The sequence below is a fragment of the Vicugna pacos genome, chromosome 3 (assembly GCF_048564905.1).
Source record: "Vicugna pacos chromosome 3, VicPac4, whole genome shotgun sequence".
NCBI lineage: Eukaryota > Metazoa > Chordata > Mammalia > Artiodactyla > Camelidae > Vicugna > Vicugna pacos.
Window position 1 is genome coordinate 58,387,538 of NC_132989.1, and position 18,091 is coordinate 58,405,628.

Consider the following 18,091-nt stretch of genomic DNA (forward strand, 5'->3'; position numbering starts at 1 on the left):
TAAACATTTGTTGATTATTATTTATAGGTTCTATTGTTTATAGATTCTCCTTTTTAATATCAACATTAGGGAAGTTATGTCCTCATACGTATCATTTTTTTCTGTTCTTCGATTTTCTGTGGAGAATTTTTCTTTTTTTTTGGTGTCATTTCTAAATATGTTGCATCTCATGTTTGGAATAGCCCTTAAAAATTTCGGTTCCATTTTTCCTCTATATTTCATGTGCATCTAGAAAATAGAGAGCAAGTTCCTAGTTGTGTAATACTTACGAACTACACAATGAATAATTTAAATTTAGAGACAAAGATATTATTTACTTTATCCTTATTAATAAATGAATCTATTATACGACTATATCGTATGTTTAATGATCACTCTGATTTCTTAATATAGGAATAAGGATTATTTTATGGTTGGCTGGTTTAAAAAAAAGTTTCATTCTTCTCTTATGATACCAGTCTTAATCGCTAGTCAGATCGTTTTAAAAAGAACATGTATTTATACCATTTCATGCTCCGTGCTGTGCTTCCCAAATCCTATGCCCCATTAAAAAAGACAGAATCTAAAGAAAAAAAGAAAAATTGACACTAAACATGGTCTCAGAAATATACAGATTCAAGATTTTGTTAAGTCCCTTCTGGTGCGATAGTGCTTTTTGGGGTTTTAAATGATGATGTTGAAACACCTCTCTGCCTTCCCACTGGTCCCCCCATATCTCTCGAGAGTCTGAGTCAGAAGTACTCTGCTAGCACCTCTGTGGATCAAGCTAAGAAGTCTCTAGAGTTTTCCTGAATGTTAACTCATGAGAAAGTTTATATCTGAAAACAGACTTATTTATATGGCCCAATTTATATGTATATATACCCGGTTTATACACACACACACACACATATGTATGATATATATATATATATATTATATATATATATATATATATATATATATATGCTATATGTATCCTAATCTGTCATATGTTCCTAATAGTCTCACTCCATAAAGATAAATTATCTACAGTGATTCTCAAGTTCTGTTTTTTGATGGAAGAGGGAGAACATATAAAATGATACTTTTTTTCCTTCCACAAACTGTCATAGAAACAAGTTCTTTCTTTTATGGTCCCTGCTTGAGCCCAGAACGCATGAGTAAATAATGCAGTAAAATCAAAGATCAGTTGATGGGTGTTAGAAAGATATGAAGTGAGACTGTTAAAACCCAAAATAAACATAAATTTTCTGCAATGTTAAAGCTAATGAACATTAAAGCTAATGTTAATTCTTTTTAAATTTAAAAATCTTGCTTGATTTGAGTATATATTGTAATTTGGGAAACAATAGATGAATTGCAGAATTTCAGTATGAAGAACTCTATGTCTTAATATATGACAAAAGAAAATAAAAATTTCCCCATATAGCCTCTATTAGAGTCAAGTTGGTACAAGGAAAAAAATACATACCCAAAGGTATAATCTTGTTATCCTTTCCAAATGTCAAGTGAAGTTTAAGGAAATGAAACGAATATATCTGCTCAAACAAATCTGACAAAGCTTTGCTTGTTTTCCTGATGCCTAGGAAGTAGGCTGGGCATATTGCTGAAAAACAATTACCTCTTAAAATTCTAAGTTGTAAGGAAATAATTCCACATAATAAAAGTAAATTTTCATTGTTAACTCAATTTTCCTATTTTATCACCTTCTCCCTAATTTCACAATTAAAACAGAAGGCTTACAAAACAGAAAACTAGCTTGAAAATGTCGTAAAGGTTAAAAACGTAAACAAATGGTAGATGGCAGGTAATTCCTCAAGAAAATGCTGTGAATTAATAGAAACAATATTTGAGACACATTTTTCCGGAGGATTACTTTTTGGACAGATCCATTAAAAAAAAGATCTTGATTCTTCAAAGAATGTTCTGATTTTTACACCATTTTTATGCATAGGCTTTGTTATGAAAATAAATATATATATAAGGAAGTTACTGCAAGGAAATTAGATTCTGCAGATACTTTCTTCTTACATAGAAGACAATAGCCATTCAAGGAACTTGTATATTAGGTGAGATTTTATTGTATTCATAAAGGTGAAAAAGTACTTTTTTCTTGATTAGTTAACGCTGTGCTCTAACAACAACATTTTTTTAAATAAAACTTTTTGCACCCCATTAACTATTGTGCAGTGCATTTCCTATTGTTTCCTATCAAAGCGCAGGAGAAGAAACATGGACTTTGTGTCCTCTTTTCTTGCTCTCTTCATTCACTAGCTATGTGACATTTTATTTTGAGGGATACCTGAAAGAACGTATGTAAATGTTCCTAATAGTACTAGACCCGGCCATGGCTTTCAAAAGACTAATATGTTGATTCACTTCTTGACGTATAATCAGGGATCCTGCTATGGTTTGAATCAGACTATCTTTATTTGTTCCTCTCGGTCAAATTCCTTAACCACATAAAACTCAGTTCTTGGAATGAGCATTTCCGTGTCTCTTTTATCTTTCTTAAATCCAGTGCTCTTAACAATATATAATTATAATGTCTACCATAGAGTAAATGCTTCTAAATGCTAAGTGCTTTATATGCATGCATATCATTATTTCTCTTCCATATAATGAAACTAAGGCTCAGAAAGTTTATTCAAAAGCCCCAGGCCACTCTGTTGGAAAGTTGCAAAGTACTGGAACTTCTTTGCACATGACATATTAATTCCTTTGGCATCTTTCCCCTCTTAAGTCAAATTATAAGTCACATAAAAAGTTCAAGTATTCTAAATAAGATTTAAAATGTCATGATCCTGACTTCTTTTTTTTTTTTTTTGTATAGGTTGTTTAAAAGTTTTTCTTCAAATTCAAACTTGCGGGTTTTTTTTTTTTCACATTGACAGTCTTCTATTTTATAAGAATTATTAAGGATTTTATAAGTTATGCAAAAAGAATATATTCATTCTTAAAACAAAATAACTTCATTAAACAATAACATTTATTTTTTATAAATACATTTTTATGAAGGAAATCTTTAAAGATATTAAAATGGAAATAAGGAGAAAATATTCTTTTTGTTTTATAAGTGAAATTTGAAAGTGATGGGGTGAATAAAATAATTTTAGAAGTGAAATGAACAACAGTTTCAGAACATTAAGGGCTAATGATGAAAATAATAAAGATTTTTACTCTGCTTTCCCAAGGATAGAACTTCTTTCAGGGAAAACTAAGCCAAGTGACCCTGGCAAGAAGACTGCCTGTCCTTGGATGGACAGCTGCTTAACTCCCCCTTAGTTAGTGATAAAGTGCAATGATTTGCAGCTATTAAAAAAAATGAGGAGGGAAAGTACCACTAGTGAACATTATGTTGGTGATTAAAACAGGATATAGTCTCATTTGCTTCAACATTGGATGTCAAAACATTTTAATGAAATGATTATACTTGTACTGGCTATGTTTTATCATAAATACATTCTTAAAAATTATCCAACATAGGGCAGAAACTTTAAAGAAATCTGAAATTAACCACTAGACTGTAAGCTCCTCAATAAAAGGGGTTTCTGTGTACTTTGTTTACTAATGTGTCTAAAGTGTTTGGACCACCCTTGGATCATAGTAGATACCTGATAAACATTTTATGTTTGAATTAATTATTTCATAATATCCTAATCATGTACTCTGTGCTCAATACAGAAATTAAGGAGAAACCTAAGTTTTAGGTTTTGTTTTTAACATGGAGGCTTTATATATGAAGTGCTAATTGTACGGAATTTTAGTATCACAGATATTAAAGCAGTCCTGCCATATATGGTCTTGTGCTGGTTTAGAGTGAGGGCCCTGAAATCAGATTTGGATCGGATTTATTATTTTGGCATCATCACTAACTTTGTGATCTTGGGAAAATGGCTTAGTCTATTTGTGAATTGGTTTCCTTTCTGCACAGTATAGGTGTTTTTAATGGTACCTATTTTATGAAGTTGTTTCAAGAATTGTATATTTAAGAGGATTTTAGGTTTTAAAGTGTGTTCTCCAGTCAGTATATAAACAGATATTCACTGATTTATAAATGCATATCTGTATATAGATGGTCTTGTAGGTAACTTGATGAATTGTAGATCTGAAGGGTTTTAAAAGACTTGGTCACCTTAAAAAAAATTCTCAGTATCTTAATTGTTGGAATTGACATGCATGTATTAGTCTCTCCTTAGTAGTATATACCTGATCATTGTACATATTAAACCATTATCAGCTTAAATTAATTACTTCACATGGGTTTAACAGAATGGCTAGACAGATGAGAAGCAGAATTTGGGGAGAATAAATATAGCTAAAATTTATGGGGTACTTTCTAATCCCAGATAGTATGCTAAGTGCTGAAGAGACAAAGTTTCGATGACGATACAGAGTCACAAGAACAATATTTCTGGGAAACGAAAATCCCCAGAGAAGTAGGGTCCAAGTACAGAATTACAGATGAATATTAAGGCAGTCATACTATATGAGGTGTTGAGTTTGTTTAAAGAACATTCCTGGGGCATGTGATATACACCAAGAACTTGGAGTAAGGGGCACCGTGTTTATCGAAGTCCTGATAGGCAGTGGAACACCGTGCTTCAGTTTGCAAGGCAAGATTAAAACATTAAAAAACTGCTGATGACTTTGTAAATTACTTGATCTTTCTTTTTTTTTTTCTTCCCCTCTCCTAATGAGGGTTTAGCTGGAAATGGTTCTATTACTAGAAACACTTAGAGCAAGAATACAGTTCCTGACAACTTAAACTGATTTATTTAACAAACATCATATACACAGAAGCAGCTTCCTGGCTTCCTTGTCTTGACACCATCTCCTCCTTTTGTTCCCAGCAAGGGCTGTAATTTCTAATACTTGTAATAGTGTCTCCGGAAGCAGACCTCATACAGAAAGAAGAATGTCAAATGTAAATGTACAGTGACAATCTCTGATGTGAAAAAGTCTAGAAGGCTCAATAGAAAATCTTAACCAGTGAGACCACTGACCACAAAATGAAATAGCCAACCCTGTCATTGATGGCTAAGGGGCCAGATTTCTTCTAATCAGGACAATCTTAGTAAATGTTGCCATTTTACATTAAAACAAAGGGTGTGACAAGTGTTTTATTCTATCTCCACTCCATAAACCGAGAGTGGCAGTCATTTAATAGAATGGGTGAGCCTAGTAGTTAGAATTTGAATCTTTCAGGTGAGTTTTAAATTTTTAAATTACAGCCCCGTACCAATTACTTCAAGAAACTGGGATTTTTTTTTTAAAGAAATATTTAAGCCAGGTTTATGACACATGTTAGGAGTTAATGAGCAAAACACAAATTCAAATAAAACAAAATTCTTAATAAAAAAGTAAAAAATTATGTTAAATATTTCTCTTATTTTTTTTTTTTATTATCGTACAATATTGTTCTGCTCACGAGTGGACACACTGTAGCCCTGGGCCACAGCCAGCCTGCCACCTGTTTCTGTACAGTACAGACCTAAGAACCATTTTTATCTTGTTAAGGGGTTGAGAGAAAACACGACTATTTTAGGAACTGTAGAAGTCACATTCAGCTCAAATTTCAGTGCCCCTTATTAGGGTTTTACTGGAACACAGGCACCGTTGTTTGTTTCTGTGTGTCTGGGGCTGTTGTCCCACTGCAGTGGCAGAGTTGCTGAGAGAAGTGGTGACAGAGACAGTGTGGCCCATGAACCATGAAACATTTACTGTCTTGTCCTTCACAGGAAAAGTTTGCTGACCTCTATTCAGGCTCATGCACTGATCCTCCTGCAAAGCAAAAATAGAGAAAATGAACATTTGCACAGTAGCCTGAGTCCAAGTCACTTAAGCAAAATAGCAATGTTTCATTTTCTTTTTTAGTACTTTGATCTTAATTAAAATATACTAAACATTTCCAACATAGTTATAGGACCAGTAGGAGAGCCACACTGAGAGGTAGATTTGTGCAGCTTACAAGAGCAAGACCTAGCTGCCGCTGCCCAGAGGACTTTGTTAGATTCCTGTGTGCAGACTTGATCTGGACGTGCCATGATTCTGCCAGTGGAAGCAGATCTTCAGAGAGGACAGGGACAGCCAGGATCTGGTACCAGCTGTGTGAATGTGCTCTAACATCCTAGCAGGTCCGTGGATGGGCAGATCTCTGATGAGAGCACAGATTAGCTACCTAACTCCTCAGTAAAGTTCTGCTTTCTATTCTCCAGGCTACTGGACTTCACGTAGTTCAGCAGGTCATTTTTTTTTCTTCTGTTTTTCTCAAGAGGTAGTGCTCCCATCCAACCCAAAGTATGTAATACACCGTCACAGGAATGTGAAGTGTTTTCATGCAAATGTGGGCGTTATCTGGAAATTTCTGGTTCCAAGCTAATGGGCCAGGCTTTGAAAATAACTTTCTCAATGTGTTGAAGAATGTTTTCTTCATTTTTATGGCATTGCTTTACTTACTATTATAGTGATTGTTGTACATCATTACACTTTAAATATATGTTTATACCATTACACACTTTGCTTATCATAGGTACTTTAAAAGGATGTCTCTAAGTAGAATAAAAAGTCACATATTGTCATTTATGACAATTTCATTATGTGAGGAAAAGATGATATGTTGAACCTTACTGTAAAAGCCTTAATCCTTTTAATTTGCACTCGTTACACTTATTTTTCTTTCAAATTAATTACATTCTGGGCAGAAGTTAATATCCTATATTTATAATTTAGGAAATTAAAACTTTCACTAGCAGTATACAATTATTACATTGCTTTTTAATTGTGGTTTACAGATTCACTAGATTGTTGGTGAGTGGAAATGCCAATGTAAATGAAAGGATCATTAAAAAATGATTGTATCTGAAAAACAGTATAGACCCATAAAATCCCTGTAATGTTACCAGTTTTTGAAAAATGGGGCTTAAAAATTGGAGCCTAAATAGAATCTTAGCTATTAAGCTGCTTCAGTGTTTAAGCTCCAGCCAAGTGCTTAGATCATAGAAGAATGATTCCCAGGTCAACTGATCTCAAGCTGTTCAAACACCTACTAGGATAATTTTTCCCATCAGTATGCAAAAGAGGAGTTAATAAAAAAGGAAGTTTAAGCAATACGTTTCTGTCATGCCCAGCAAACATCATACATATAAAACCCATAGGAGTTTGAAGTCTGCCAAATTCCAATCTCATATATACACTTAAATTGGATCTAATTTACCAACATACAAGTTTACCATACAGACCAGCAAATTAAAATAACAAAAACAAAAATAGCTTCTTACTTATTCACGAAGATAATGAGTGACTCATTCTTGCTCTGTTATTAGAAATACTGAGCTTATAACCTTAAATGTTAGTTTAAATGTGGTCAAAATCATGTTATTTCTACTGTGTATAAATTTTCTCATGAAGTTCATTTGATAAGCAGTTCCTTTTCTAACTGGCTCCTCTAAGATTGTGTTATAAAACAAAAGTAAAACCAGTATGGGCATTTCTCACACCTTTGAGTTGGAAAGACCTGTGAATTTGGACGTATTCATGACATCTTTGCTCAGTTGGTTCTCACCCTAAAATAAGTACCCCCCACTTGGTAGATATCTATTAATTGCATGTGTTGGCTTTGCACTGGGACCCAGTGTTTCTAAATAGTCTATTGAGCATTTGCCACTTTCCCCCTAGTGTGTCATTCTTCAGTGTCTTTGACTTTCCAGGTATGTCATGCTCTCCTTTGTACATCAAAGCCAGTCACTTCATGTGAAAGGAGAAACATACTATTTATAATAACTTACCATTTTTTCAAGGTTACAAAAGCCAAGATCTGTATCAGAGCATGGAGAATTGTTCTGTCCTCAACTCAGTCTCATTTTGTCACCTCTCACCAAAGTGAGATGCCCAATGTCTCAAAAAACTTCTCATGAAAAAAAGTTCCTCCCACTTTGAAAGAACAAATAATAAGAGGAGGACATTAATAGTCCTCCTCTTATATTCTTGCATCCTTATTGCCAAAGAAATAAGAGAAATTGATGTACATTGTTCTATTATAGCATTGTTTTTAAAGGGAGGAATTTGAAATTTTTATTACTATAGAGTAAGTTTATTGATTACATTTTATTTTCTGTATAGCTATTAATGAGAAGTGCAGAACCAGATGAAGATAATTAGGGGAAAAATAATGTATTGTCCTTGTGAAAATATAGCCTAAAATGAAATTGAAAGCACTGAATTTGTAATTTAGAATAGAACATTGAATAACTTTGACAATCAGTACAGTTTAATCAGTAGCATCTACTGAACGATGTAGATATAAGGACTGTGTGAGCCACTAATTGCTCCTAGTCACCACAGTCCACTCAGCATACAGAATTGATTTGTATGATCATTAGGACAAGAAAACTTTAGATGAGGTAATTTTATCAGTTTAAGTTGATAAATCAATTGATTTTGTATTGACTTCTCCAATACAACAGATACATATGTTGAAGCTCATTGTGTGTAAGTATACATACATTTACACACATGCATATATATTGTATAACATGTAATTTTATAAATTTGTACAAACTTTATACATTTAAAAGCTTTTAGGAAATAAACTTACCTATTTATCATTATGTCTTTTATGTCAGCAGTTTTATCTGGTTGGTATAATTTCAAGCATAAAGTAATATTTGTAGAGGGCTCATTTAAATACTAGATTTTTGGACTGAATGTTAATAAAATCTATTGATAGTCAAAAATGATGCATTCAGGAGGCATTGTTTTAACATGTGGTAGGGGTAGTTAGAAAACCTGGCCTCTTAATTGCTAAATAGTCACAGCAAGTCAGTTTGCTTGACTTAAATTACTTTTATGGTAACATCAGTTTGAAGGAGTTTTGACTAGGTGTCAAGTGACGTTTTAAATTTAAAATATTGGAATGTATTTGTATTAAGAATTTGACAAAACCAGCCCCAAATAAAATTATATTAGAAATTTTGCCATTTTTCCTATAGTTTAATTCGTTTGCTGAAATACATTTTGACCCATAATTAATTTTAACTACTTGTGTTTAAAGTAAAAGAAACTTATTGCCAATAAACATTTGACAAAAACATACATATATACAGTTTTGAGAACTGAATCAAAACTGGTGTCATTTAACTAAGAAATAGCTGGCCACATATGATGGTACGAAGAACTTCCAAAGGGCTAAAAGAGAGTGGAGATGCCTTGTATGAAAACATTATAATATTAAAGTTATTGGAAATTTAATTTTAAAATGTTTTAAGCAATGCAAGTAGAATTCATTTAGTGATGAAATGCTGAGCACAGACTATAGTTTACACAGTTGTTGGTAAACAGAATTCTAGCTAATGACTTCTAATGTGGAAAAATGTTCAGTAAAGCAGAAATAATCCTAACAGTTAAAATTTAAAAGGAGAAATTGAGGAAATCGATTCAAAAATTCAGAAAGTGGGTTTTTTTCCAACAAATGTTGCTTATCTCAAGAGGGTAGTATGGGGTAAGAGGACAGTAAAGAAAAATCAACTTTCTAATTCAGTCATCTCTGCATTGCGATTGATTTGTTACTATGAATATGTATTTTTATAATTAATAAAAGGAGAATACTGTGAGTGACGCAAATGAGCCATTTATAATTTTGTGCAGAAGAAGAGAGGAGTATATTTAATGGCTATGTCCCCTGGCTCAGTATGTTCAAAGATGTTTAATTTGGTCCAACGAGAATATGGATGGATAATCTCTGCACAAATATACTGGGCAGTCAGGGATTCTTTCTAGCTTTATCTTTGTCCTGTAGGATGCTACACATAGACATCTATCCTTCTGGGTTTGCTAAATGCTTTCAGGAGAACATGCATGACATTTGAGCTATTGCTTCTGCTTCTCAACGCTAAAGTTACTGGGGATAAATTGGCAAATGTACTTAATGCAGTTGGTGTGAAGGTCTACTCAAGTAAAAATATCAATGTTGTAAATGTTTAAAGTTCTCACTCCAGTGAAGGCTGTGATTGGCTGGTAGGTGCACATCAAATATAACTCTTTGATACTTCAGTGGTTCTTCTCCAAGCACAACTTCTTTTCATTCCTCTCCAGCTCTGCTGGGCAGTATCTCCCTACTTTTAGGTCTTCTTCCTTGGTTACAAAACACTCTGTTACACAACAAGCCTTTGATGTTAAGGCTTCTCTTGACTATCTTCTTTCCAGTGAGCATTGGCAAAAGAAATTCATTGTCTATAAATGGATGATGATTCAGAGCAATTACACATAGATACTGAACAATTTTAACACATATCACTAGTCTGCTTAAAAAAATGATGTATCTCCAACTGTGGAGTGAAGCAATAATGGAAATAATTTTGTTGTAAACTTTGAATAAATATGGACCTTTTAATGCAAAGTAGCTAGGTCACATGTTATGTTAGAATCAAGTTCTGTAATATCGAGTGAAAATTATTTTTGGAAGATGTTAAATATTAAATATTTACACAATAAGTTTTAATTTTTAAGCCATAATATTTTTTGGAACAATGTATCTGTTGGATCTCTTTGAATTTATTCTATGTGGAGTTTATTGAATTTCTTTAATGTGCAAAATAATATTTTCATCAAATTTGGGAAGTTTTGGCGATTGTTTCTTCAAATATTGTTCTTGCCTTTTTCTTTTGCTTCTTCTGAGACCCTCATTATGTGTATGTTGGTGTGCTAAGGACAGTCCCAGAGGTCTCTGAGTCAGTGATTTTTGCTTCATTTATTTTTTATTCCTCAGATTAGATAAACTCAGTTGCCTACTTTCAAGTTTATGGACTCTTTGTTCTACTAGCTCAAATCTGCTAATGAGACCTTTCAGTGAATTTTTAGTTTGAATATTTTTATTTTTTAACTCTGGAATTTTTTTAAATAATACTGTCTCCTTATTGACATTCTCAATTTGATTAGACATTGTTTCATAATTTTGCCTATTCTATAGACATTTTATTTAGTTTTTGCAGTAGTTACACGAGCTAATTTAAAGTCTCTGTCTAGTAAGTCCAACATCTGGACTGTTTCAGGACAGTTTCTGTTAACTACTTTATTTTCTCCGTATGAGTTGTACTTTCCTCTATTTGCGTGTCTCATACATTTTTGTTTAAAATTATATGTTTTAGATAATTTACATTGGTGATTCATATGGCAGTTATTAAAATTAGGTTCCTATCATGGTTCTTTTTCTTCTAGGTTAGCTTAATGGTCATCCAATGATTATTCAGACATTTCCTTAAAGGCTTGAACCAATAAATCTTCTACCTTTTCCAAGAGGTCTGTGTTTGTGTTGGCACATGCCTTAATGCTCAGGCAACTCACAGGCTGTCTAGCTTTCACTTTCTGCTTATGTAGGGACTAAAGGTGAGCCATGTGAGGGCTTGGGTTCCTCCTAGGTCTTTCTTGTGTATGTAAACAGAATTGCACATGTGTGCAAGCTTCTAATCCTGAAGAGTATCTCAGAGCTTTACAAAGCCACCTATGGACATAATCTTCTCCAGATTTTTCTCTAAAATTTGTGACCAGGATCCTGCTTACTCTAATTGGTATCACAGACTTAGTTAGTTTTTACAATCTAAGAAAACTTCCAGGAAATTAAGAATATGACTTTATATACTGAAAAATCACAATGGGGGAAGGTAACAAACTCAAGAAAAGAGTATGAACTAAGGATTTTATATTCATTCAAGCTGTCTTTCAATTATGAAGACTATAGAAAAGCATTTTTAAACATGCGAGAATTGCTTTTCCAGAGTCAATATGGGAAATCTAATATTTGTGTATACTATTAAAGTTCATTTATGATCTTTTTTCTATTATTAAGATATATTTGACATATAACTTTATTACTTTTAGGTGTACATATAATCCTAATTCAGTCTTACTACAAATATCAATTCTATTATAACTAGTCAATATGACATTAAGAGTCACATGGAAAATAAAACTTCAAGAATGTCTAGGAAAACACTAAACAATAAGCTATGAAAGGGAACCAGTCTTATATTAACATATATTATAAAAAAAAGCTGCTATAATCAAAATTGAATAACTATACGGATGGGTCTTTGAGCTTACTACCCCCTCCCTCCTTTTTTTGGCCATTTCTAATCTGCTGTCAAGAAAATCTGGTAAATTTTTATTTTGTCTTCAGTTATTGTACTTTTTAATTCTAGAATTTCCTGTCTGATTTTTGTAAATTAATTTTCATTTCTCACCTGAGATGCCCTGTCTGTGCACTCATTAATCCTATATTTTTCTTTAATGATCTGTCTTTCTCTCTCTGTATATACACATACATATAAATATAAAATATAATGCCTGCTTTAAAGTTATCTGTGAAATACAGTATCTAAACTCTTGGATTCTTTTTTTTTTTTTAAACTAGCAGTTGCATTCTCCTGTTAACTTGAATGTTGAACAAATTTTGATTGTGTACTGAACCTTCTGGATGATATATTGAATAATTCCTAAAAAGTATTGTTCTGGTGTTTGTTCATTTCTGGTTGACATTTTGAACATAGATCCAAATTACTGCAGATCTATAGAAAACTTACTATTTTTTCCAGTCTCCTCTTGATGGAATTCTGCTTCCAAATCCTGTCTTCCTTAATGATTTAGTTGAGATTTGGATTTTGGTTTGTTAAGGCCAGTCTAGATTTTATTATAGGTATAGACCTTACTCCTATTTTAGGGTCTCCCTTGGCACTCAGACATTTCTCTCTTTTGGCTATAGCTGGAACTCGAAAGTCATTATTGCTTGAGTTCTGCTATCTGTGTTTGCTTTGTAGCAGTCACTCCATGGTAATGTCATGTAAGCAGACACAGACCCTGATCTCTACCTGATCAACAGCTTCAGTAGAGATCAAGAACAATCATGGGGCTCATCTCATGAGTTTTCCTTTTCTCAGGAATTGTAATCTGTAGTGCCTGCCATCCACTGTCTGAAAACAGTTGCCTCATGCATTTCCCCCACAAATTTATGATTGTTTACCACACTAGGGTGAGTTTACTTTGAAATTCACCTTATAAAAAATAGCTATGAATTCTGCTTCTGCTTTAAATTCAGAAGAAGTGGAAAATCTTTGCATGATTCTTAACTGTTTTATTTATTGGTATTTCATAAATCTTGTTCCATAAATGCAATAAGTTATATCAATATGTTTTTTGATGTTGAAAGATCTATACATTATTGGAATTAAAAGAATCAGCCACATCATGACTCTTTTTTTTATATACTGTTATTTCAAGTTTGTTAGTATTTTACCTAATAAGTTTTATGTTATATTCACAGTGAAATAAATATCTAGATTAATTTTTAGTAATACTTGTTTGGTGTCAGACTAATGCTGTCTTTAAGAATAAACTGTAAAGTTTCTTATGTATTTCCACATTTTGAATCCATTTAGATAGGAAAGTCATTCTCTCTTATTTGAATATTTGATATTTTTGTGTACTATTTTAGGCCTAGTATCTTACCTCAGATGTACAATTATTTGTTATTACAAGTACTATTATAATTTTATTGTGTTCTGTTATACATATACAAGAATTACTCTAGGGTACATAATTGAATTTGGAATTGCCATTTTATAGGACATGAACGTATTACTCCTAAGTGATTATACCAATATATATTCCTGACAATAGGAATATATCCTTACTTACACTTGTTTTAGTTAGTCTTTTAATTTTGATCAATTTGAATGGAAAATATTTCCTTTTGTTTTCAGTTGAATTTTCATGATACAGAATGAATTTGAAATGCTTTTTATATTTTAATTTTCCATTCTTTATTCCAAATCTTGACACAATTTTTTATTTGGAATTTGGATTATCTCTTACTAATTCATAGCTATTCTTTATTAAAAAAAAAGTCTGGATGCTAATTCAATCTCAGTTTTTCCATTGCAAACATCTCTTACCAGTTTGTGGCTAGTTTTTAACTTTATTTCCTCTTTCATTGAAATAATGTTTTAATTTCAACATGGTCATTTAATGAATTATCACTTTATCATTTCTGGTTTTTTTTCCAGTATTGTCCAAGAAATCCTTTCTTATTCAAAGACCATGAAGATATTTTCTTAATTTCTTTTATAATTTGTAAATTTTGGCTTTGTACATTTATTTCTTCGAAAGAAAAAAAATACTTCTCTTTCTCTAGTATGCTAAACTCTCACAACACTTCTAACATCTCTCTTCTCACACCAAATGAATTTTTTTTCTCCATACCAAACAATTTTTCAACACTAGCTGAATATGCTACAGTTCAATTTAATTATAACACTATCTATGGGGAATTAGCTTCAGATCTCAAAGGTGAAGAGCTCCATCCAACGAGACTGCCTCCCTGACTCCAGACACTGATTGAAAGTTTAGGTTGTCATCTATGCTTCTGACTGACCAGCTATAAATTAGAGGTAGCACAACCCCCACCTCCCATTGCATATTTTGCTAGAATGGTTCACCAAATTTAGGAAACAATTTACTCACTAGGCTGCTGGATTATTATAAAAGGATACAACTCAGGGACAGTTGGAAGGAATAGGATGCACAGGACAAAGTTTGGAGAAAAGGATGCAGAACTTCTATGCCCTCTCCAGTACCTCCAGATCATCCCCAACCTGAAAGCTCTTTGAACCCCGTACTTAACAGAATTTTATGAAGATTTCATTATATAGTCACAATTGATTAAATCTTTGGCCATTGGTGATTAGTTGAACCTCCAGCCCCTCTTCCCTCCAAAGGTAGCAAGAGGAGGGTAGCTAAAAGTTCCAATCCTCTTATCACATCACTGGTTCCCTTGGCAACCAGTCCCCATCCTATGGGTATCTAGGGCCTTTCAAAAAATCAACTCATTAACATAAACTCATGTGTGGTTGAAAGTGTCTTGTTATGAATAACAAAAGACATTTCTTTCACTTTTATTGCTCTGAAGCTATTTCAGAAACTGAGGACAAAAGATCAAATACTATAACAAAAGATGTTCCCATGGCTCTTATCACTTAGGAAATTACAAGGGTTTTAGGAGCTCTTTGGCAAAGAACTACGGACTAAGGTCAAAATATATATATTCTTACTATAAATCAAAACATTTCATTATTTAATCCACCAACCATCTTTTTTTATGGCATAGGTATTGATTAATTTTTTTTCTGTATGGATAGTTAATTTTTCCAGCACTAATTACTAAATAAGTTCATTAATAGTAATAGATTTTGTTTGATAACATCTCTGTCTGACAGATGTGTATTTCTGATGTATTATATTTATGAACGCTCAAAATCCTTATATTTGCTTCTTTCTCAGAAAATATTTAATTATTAACATTTCACAAAAACCTTTATCTCACGGACTGTTCACATTTCATTCTTCTACAAAATTTTCTTGCCTATTTTTGATCCTTTTTTTCTTCTGTGAGGTTTTCTATAGTTCGTCAGCTTTCATTAAAAACTTTGTTGTTAATGTAATCACATTTAATTCATAGATCACTTTGCAGAAACTTGGCATCTTAGTACTATTGAGTCTTTCAGTATACAAAGGTATTCTATCTTTAATTTATTTGGGATCTAGTCTTGTTACTCTATTTTATAATTTTCTCCATAAAGATTTCACACGTTTTTATTAATTATAATCCTAATATCTTCATGGTTTCTGTTGTTACAGCAAATGGAATCTTTTTCCTGTGACGTTTTCTAATTGGCTTTAATCAGCATAAAAAAATGTTGCTGATTTTTGCATTTTAACTTTTCAGTCTAAATATCCAGTTGATTATCTTATTAGATGAAATATTTTATCTTTATATCAGCTTTGGATATTCTGTAATATCATATTAGTGGCCATTCAGGAGATTTTGACCTCTTGGTTTCAGTTCTTCTAAGTAACATATTTCCTGCAAAAGGTAACAAATGACCTCACAAACTGCAAGGGAGGATGGGAAATGTAGCCTTCGCTTTCCTATAAACTCAAAGAGTAAATGAGAATGGTGAGCATTTAGCCAAATTCTCTTACCTTCTGCCCTTCTGCTCACCAAATACACATTTCTCTCTCCTGTCACAAATAGTATACTCGTTTAAAATGCCCAGTATGTCACCCAGTCAGTGCGTTCAGTTCAAGTCCAAGATCTCTCTTGTGTGTGACAGCTTTTGACATAAAATTATATATATATTTGTCAACACACCCAATATATAGTGGTAGGATAGGATTGATCACTACATTAAATACCTCTAACATGAAGGGTGTGTGTGTGTGTGTGTGTATATGTATATATATATATATATATATATATATATATATATGTGTGTGTAAGAAAGAGAGTAATTCAGAGTCTCCATGGGGCCAACATTTTGAAGGCTCTCATTCTGTTCTCTGGAAAGAACTTCTTCACCATTGTTTTCCACAGCTCTGGTTTCTGTCATTTTGGAGGTATCTCCTTGGCTTTATCAGATACGGGTGTTGAGATCCTGGTTTCCATGGAGGATCTGCCTAATTCAAAACCTTCCTCTTTTTCATGGAACTATTAATGGCTGAGTATTGTTTTAAATCTCAAAAAATCAAAGGCTTTTTAAAAACAGAGCTTGTTTCTTTGGCACAGTATTTTCTCAGCAGTGCAGCAGGCACTTTATAAATTTGCTTTTATTAAGATACAAAATTCATTAACCACATCCATCCTTTTGCCTCATCCTCTCTTTCAATTTGATGGTGGCTGACATGAGGCTATCTGGAACAAAAGTGGGAAGGTCACCACCCTTGATCTGATTTTTGCCCTTGGTCCATTTATTTAACTGAGAAGTTCAGCTTGGAATTATACTTTTAATCTTATAATTTACCTATGTCATTTTGTTCAGCTGAAATTTTTGGTGAGGCTGTGCCACTTTTGAACTTATCACCTGCCACTTGGAGTGTAGAAGCAGCTAGTCTGTTGAAGTCCACAAGACCACAAACTTGTTTCTGTTCCTTTCATATCTGCTGGAGAATCAGCCAGTCCATTACTGAGTTCAACTTGCTCTTATACTTTACCAATTTCAGGCAATAATAACCAACATATTACTGTTCTTGAACTCTTCCCCCTAAAGCTGCAATTCCCAAAGATATGTGGTCTATCTCCCAGTTTACTTGAGGTATTATCTTTGCCTAAAGTTTTCCAACTGCAAAACAAAGATCACTGAACTGCTGTGTTAGGTATAGATGATTGGGACAAGTGGATTGTGGGAGCAGTGTTGGTAGGCAAATATAGAATCATGGAAAGAAGTCAGGATATAATTGTAATAATTCAGGAAGACATGATAGTGACTTGAGCCAGTATGGTGGCAGTGGGAATGGTAGAAGGTCATCAACTCTCAATGTGTATCTACAACAAAGTCCATATTATTTGATGATAGGTTGAATATGAGAGAGTACTGTGTGAAGGGTGACTATAATATTTATAGTCAAAAAACCTATAAACCATTATTTCATATAGTAAGTACTGCAGCAAGTGTTAGGGATACAAAATGAGTAAGTCCCAGTATCTTTCCTCCCATAATTTATTTATTATTCAGGGGAAAAGTCATAAAACTAGATAATCACAACACAGTCTATTATGAATAAATGTAATTATATAATTACGGAATGAGTTCTGGGAGGAGAGAGTAGATAACTTTATCTCGATGCTGGGGAAGGAGATAAGATTTTGCAAAGAAGATGAGAGGGAGTTGATTTTTGAAAGATGACTAGGAAGGTGTATAGGACTAGAAATTTCAGACATCTCCTAAATGGGAAATTTTATCCTTTATCATAGAAATTTCCAATGCCCTTATTAATAGTTGTATAACAGTCATAAGTACAATCACTATTTGGTAGCAAATACCAGCATTGCAATCTTACTAATACATTGCTTTCCCATTGGTTGCAAATTCTAAATCTTGCCTTCATGTTAATCTGAAGTCTGGGATCAACTGAGTCTCAGTTTGGGGACTAACTATTGCAGTGAATCTTTATATGGAAACTGAACTCTGTGAGATCTCATTCTCTTCAGTACAAATCAAGATGTAGACTCCACTATTGCTCAAATCACTTTATATGGTGATCTAATGAAAAAAAATCAGAGTTG

General features: G+C 33.0%; 1 long non-coding RNA gene across 2 annotated transcripts; it reads right to left on the reverse strand.

Annotated features, from left to right (window-relative positions):
- Positions 1–5,369: 5,369 nt before the first annotated feature.
- LOC140689614 (uncharacterized) lies at positions 5,370–14,770 on the reverse strand. Of its 2 annotated transcripts, none has more exons than XR_012064661.1 (2): positions 14,494–14,770; positions 5,370–5,766 (listed from the first exon to the last, which is right to left on the reverse strand). It is a non-coding gene; the product is annotated as an uncharacterized lncRNA (long non-coding RNA). The 2 variants fall into 2 exon arrangements; XR_012064655.1 differs by lacking the exon at positions 14,494–14,770 and adding an exon at positions 12,558–12,635.
- Positions 14,771–18,091: the final 3,321 nt, after the last annotated feature.